Genomic DNA, 6000 nt, shown 5'->3' on the forward strand with positions numbered 1-6000 from the left:
GAGTCACTAGCCAGAGTCACAGAGCATCTCAGTGGCAAAGAAGTAGGACTCAACCCTGGGTGCTATCAGTGGAGACACAGGCTCTCGGCCACTGGCTTGCTGTGAGTTAACAGAGGGATAGCTAGCTCACCCTTGCTTGTCCAAGGTAGTCTTCATCCAGCAGGTGGAGAGAGGCTTGTGGTATAATTCCACGAAGCAACCTTGATGCATGGAAGTATCTTTGAAAGCTTAATAGTCTTTTCACCTTTTTCTTGGTACCAATTTCCCCTGAGTATGTTGTATCTGTGGAAAGTAATCAAATTCCAGGTTATATTTTTAAAAAGCCCTATTCCCTCCACCATGTAAAACTACGATGTATTATAAAGGAGAGAAATTTTAAAGATACTCTCAATGCTTCCTTAAGTATAGCTTATTTAACTCTATGCTTGAAATTCTTCTAGGACAAAAAATGATATTTCTAATATGTTACATTTATGAAAATGTAGAGCTATTTCTGAATGTAATTTTGAAAGACAAGGTATATGAATTAAAAACTTCATTTTCTAATTAATGATGCTGATATGCTCAGTGAGCAAAATCCACATACTTCTGCATGCATTTAAAGGAATAGTTAAGCTTTTTTCTGCTATATGGGAACTGAGATTCCAAAATTTAGATCAGTTTCTTATCCTACACTCACCCTAGTTTGATCAAATCTCTCATCTGAATGAGAGGAGTTGAGAGTACACTAGCTAGCATATGAGGAAGTGTATCCTAATGTCCCTGGATCATCAGTGGCAAAAGAATCAATAATCTCAGCATTAAAGTGACCTGCATTCTCCTGACATGAAGCAGAGTGTTTATTTACTTTCAAATGGGTATATTTTCTTTTGCTGATGGCCGTAAAAGTCTGATCCTGTGAGTAGAGATACTTTAATACTCATGTCACATGTACCCTTCAAAACTTGACTGCTGACATCGTGGTGATTGTTCAGAAATACCCCAAGCACATTATTTGAATATCTGTCATGGTATGTCCTGCCTCTGCTGCCAATTTTGGATCCGTAGTCAACTGAGCAGTCTAGTAAGAAGACATACTGTTCATATATACAAAATTTTGGTTCTCTCATGCTTCCTCCCATCTTCCTTTTTCTTCTATGGAACTCAAAATCACAATGGATGCCAGAAGCAGAGGAAAACTGGGCAAGGGCCTCCTGAGCAATGTCGCACATCCCAATGACAGTGAATGACCAACACCAGTTCATGACTTATGTTGTATTATGCATGCAAGACTTAATTCATGGCAGACAAAACCTACCGTTCTCTGGAAATGCTGCCTGATTAAAATTCTTTTTTATTTTAAAGTGGATCTAGATTTCATGTGTGGGAAGAGGCAGACATATGGAGATAAGAGGCATACAACTGAAGCTGGGTGTTTAGGCACACATTACTATTAAAAATGGTGCAGTAGTACCCCCATTAGCTGCAGTTTTGCTTTCCATGGTTTTCATTACCCACAGCTAACCAGAGTCCAAAAATATTAAGTGGAAAATTCTAGAAATAAACAATTCATAAGTTTTAAATTGTACGCCATTCTGCATAGTGCAATGAAATTTCTTGCTGTCCTGCTCCATCCCACCCAGGACATAAATCATCCTTTTGTCCAGAGTACCCATTGCTGTATATACAACCTCCCTGCTAGTCACTTAGTAACTCTCTCAGTTACAAGACCGAGGTATCACAGTGCTTGTGTTCAGGTAACCTTATTTTACGTAATAGTGGTCCCAAAGAACAAGAACGAAGCTGACAATTTGGGTATGCAAAAAGAAGCAGTGAAGTGCTTTTTTTTTAGATGAACAAGTGAAAGTGAAAGTACTTGACTTAATAAGACATTTTATCATCTTACATCATCACAAGAAGGAGGAGAAGTACAGTACAATAAGATATTTTGAGATAGAGACCATATTCACACATGTACTTTTATTATATTATTATAATTATTCTATTTTATTATTAGTTATTGCTAATCTCTTACTGTGCCTAATTTATAAATTAAACCTTATTGTAGGTATGTATATACAGGAAAAAACATAGTACATATAGAGTTTAATTCTATCCGCAGTTTCAGGTATCCACCGGGGGTCTTAGGATGTGTCCTCCATGGATGAAGGGGTGTACTGTATATGTAGACTCAATTCTACTGGTGAGTTCTCACTCATTTCTATCAGTTTATCAAGTCAAAGTACAGGATATGTGGTTCTTTCATTTTTTTAAAAAATATTTTGATTGTTACTAAGGGACAAGCACTGTTCTAGAATACTTGATGAGATCCCTCAGTTCTAGATCCCACAGTGAGTAAAACAAATATCCTTGTCCTCATGAAGCTTACATTCTAGCAAAGAGACAGACAATAAGCAATAAACATAAACAAGAAGTAATTTGTAAAAATGTATTATAAGGTGGTGAGTGCGATGAGTTAAAAAAAAGGAAAGCGGGGAATGAGGGATCAGGAGTTCTGTGTTGGAGTAGTCAGGGTTAGCCTCATCAGAGGGTACAACTTGATCAAAACTTGAAGTAGATGAGGGAGCTTGCCAAGCAGATATCTGGGGAAGTGTCTTCCATACAGAGGGACCAGCACCAATAACCCCAGGTCAGAAGCACCCCTGGCATGCTGGCCTGTGGGAGGGAAGAGCAGCAGGAGTTCCAGGTGGATGGGAACAAAAGAAAACAAGAGGAGTAAGAGATGAGGCCTTAGAGCAAAGGGAGGCATGAGAATTACACAGGGCCCTGTGGGCCACTGCAGCAGCTTGCGCTCTACTCTGAGTGAAATATGGAACCACTGCAAAGTTTTGAGCTGAAGGGTGATATGATCACGCTCATATTTAAAAAGGGTCATCCTGGCTTCTGTGTTGAGAACAAATTATAGGAGCAAGTGTTGATGCAGTGAGACCTGTTATAAGGTAATCGAAAAATAAGCGAAGCAAGAGAGATGATGGCTGCTTACCATGGGGGAACAGTGGAGGGGGTAGTGAAAGGATCCTGAATATATTTTGGGTACCTCCAAGTTTTTGGCCTGAATAGGCAGGATAATGGACCTGAAATGGGAAAGGCTCCAGGTGAAGCAAGTGTGGGTGGATTTCAGTTTTGCACATGTTGAATATGAAAGTCTATTGGAAATTCAATTGAAAATGTCAAATAGAAATAAGTGGATATAAAATCCAGAGCTTGAGGGAGAAGACTGAGTTAGAAATGTAAATTTAGAAGTGTCAGATGACATTACCTAGGGAGTGAGTGTAATGTAAATACAGATAAGAAAAACACCCAAGTTTGAGTTCTGCAGTACTTCAACTTTAAAGGGTGTGGAGAAGAGTAGAAAAGATCAAAAAAGAAAGCGTGCCCAGGGGGATGGAGGGAAAAATAAGACAGTAACATTGCCTGCCTAGGAGCCTAGTGAAGACAATATTGCAAGGTGGAAGGTGTGATACTCTAGTTTCAAATGCTAATAGATCAAGTAAAATGAAGACAGAGTATTGACCATAGGCATATAAATCTGTCAAAATTTATTAACTATGCACTTAAAAGAGCCATTTTATTGTATACCTAGAAGTAATGACACCCTAGTAGACAAGCATATCTAGCACTCAGATTTTGTTTTTTAAATGCAATTTCTCACTAAATGGAACCAGACCACTTTAGTGAAATGGCTGAGTCTAGGACTGGGTCAGGCAAAGTACAAAATGAACTATAACTTCTTGTTATGCCAGAAAATAAGGGAGAGCTAAAAATTGATGGGATCACTTAATAACGACAGAGCACACAACTTGAAGGGCAAATATGAGAAAATTTGAGCATCAAAGTGGCTAATAGAAGAATGGATCGTAAATCATTGACTGAAAGAAGAATCCATAAGTCCTCACTGGTAGTAAGCAAGTAAGTAAGTAAATAAATGAGGAGAAGGAAAAGCTCTTCCTTGCAGAGAGTACCAACCAATAATGTAAATGAAATAACTGAGTTAGAAAGTTAACCATTTTGCAGCCTTCATAGCAATAACTGATTAAGGCCAGAATCGTTAATGGATACTACAATTATTAAAGTGAAAGTTTAAAAAGCAACAGGATAATCACATTGTATCAAAGTATCTCCCCATTGACTTATTAATTAGAAAGAAAAAACAGGTAGTATTTTAGTGGACAAATGTAGAGGGGGCACCATCTTCACTAAACATCAAAGTTTGCATCACCAGTGATGAGAGAAAAAGACTTCATATGTTTCCTGTGTATGAATATTGTACAGAGGTTACAACATTGACTACATAGTGTTCCTGCCCCAAATGCACATCTGACTCCAGTAAAAAGGAAACATCAGTTGAAGGACGCTACAAAAAAGTCAGCCCATAGTTCTTAAAAAAAAAAAAGTCAACGTCATGAAAGACAAAGCCTCTGGTGTTGTTTCATAATCATGGATGCCAGAAACAGTGCACTAAATGCAATGCATGACCCTGAATTGGATTGTGGATCAGAAAAAATTTCCATAAATGACATTATTAAGACAATTTATGAAATGTGGATATGGACTTAAATATGAGTTACATATTATATACTCATACATAAGTTATTTACAGTAAAAGCAGATGATAAGAACAGTTTCTATTCACTAAGATGATCATTTTGACTGAAATATTACTAATCTAATGGTGCTATGAGTGAGAGGTATTAAGTTAAGATTCACTTTGTTCTAAAATTAAAGAAGAAAAGAGCAAAGTTCTCTCCTTCCCTATTTATTTTTTTCACCCTGTGGTCAAACAGATAATAGTCCACCAACATGACAACATAGATATCTTTTGATCTTTATTTAAATTTTTGATATTTCTTGGCCTTAATTCTTGTTTTAAAAATGTCGTGTTAAAATATGATATATCTCGATAACTGAGTTATTTGGCACCCTCTTAGATTTTGAGCCTGAGGTAAGTGCCTCACCCCCTCACCCTAGTTCCAGCCCTGTCACACCTTTGGAGCATAAATTCAGATAATGTAAAGAATATTCAATAATAAAATAATCTAGAGAATAAAACTGTCTCATAGTTAATTTGTTACAGTAGCTATAGGTTAAAAAAATGTATCATATACTATCATTCACCATGAGGTTCAAAGTTTTGGAACAGTTGGTTTATAATGACTTCTATTTTTTATTTGTGCAATTTCAAACTTAGTGTGTGAGATGGACAGCTAGATATCAGCTTAGTTTTAGTATTAATCTGTGGCCAATATTTTCTAAAACACCAAGGCAAGCCATGACAATGCCATTGAGCACTTTTGTCTGGCTACTCTTTAATCAATGAGAAAATAATTCAGAAGTGATGCTAGATAACCATTCATGAAAACAATAGGGCTTAATTTTCTTATTTGAGGACATATATAAAGCTAAATGAAAAAAAATTCTCAAGGTAGCTCTCCAAAGGGGAAGAGTATTCAATAATGCAAGAAAAACAAATTTATTTAAAACAATATTAATAACTCATTTATCAAGAGTCATTTAGGGAGCACTTTGTGCTATGTGAGATAATGAAAAACTAGCATATAAGAAGCTGAAGATACAGTTGGGAGAATCCATATGGGGAACAATCTATGAATAAATCGTCATGCTGTATAATAGTCCTAAATACTGCTTTTTGAAGTGTTGGAATGTGTTATACGATTACTGAATAAGGTCTGACACATTTGTTTCCAAAAAGACTTTCAGTGAATATAGCTATATATTTACTTTGATAATTAGAGACATAATGATATGTATTTCTGGATAGAAATTTAAATGATTAGTTAAGCTAAATTTTACAGATAGCTCAACTAAAGTCAGCTTGTGAAAATTTGGAGTCTTAACAACGTGCCTAATAATGAAAAGCTAGATTTATTTAATGCTTTTACATAATTAAAAAAATCATTATTTAAAGGCATTCACAGTTATCTTAATGGCGCTTTTTATTCAGATTTTGTTGTTTTATGGGCTATGGGTCCCCAAATTCTC

The 6000-nt window shown here is 36.2% G+C and overlaps 1 protein-coding gene across 1 annotated transcript in view; it reads right to left on the reverse strand.

The window, feature by feature from the left end:
* Positions 1-288, reverse strand: part of PDE7B (phosphodiesterase 7B) — a 38297-nt gene extending 38009 nt beyond the window's left edge. The window contains exon 1 of the mRNA XM_015592090.2: positions 131-288. The gene's annotated coding sequence lies outside the window, so the exon portion shown is untranslated. The remainder of the gene's footprint in view (positions 1-130) is intronic.
* Between the last annotated feature and the right edge of the window lie 5712 nt (positions 289-6000).

Source organism: Pteropus alecto, unplaced genomic scaffold (genome assembly GCF_000325575.1).
Source record: "Pteropus alecto unplaced genomic scaffold, ASM32557v1 scaffold185, whole genome shotgun sequence".
Lineage (NCBI taxonomy): Eukaryota > Metazoa > Chordata > Mammalia > Chiroptera > Pteropodidae > Pteropus > Pteropus alecto.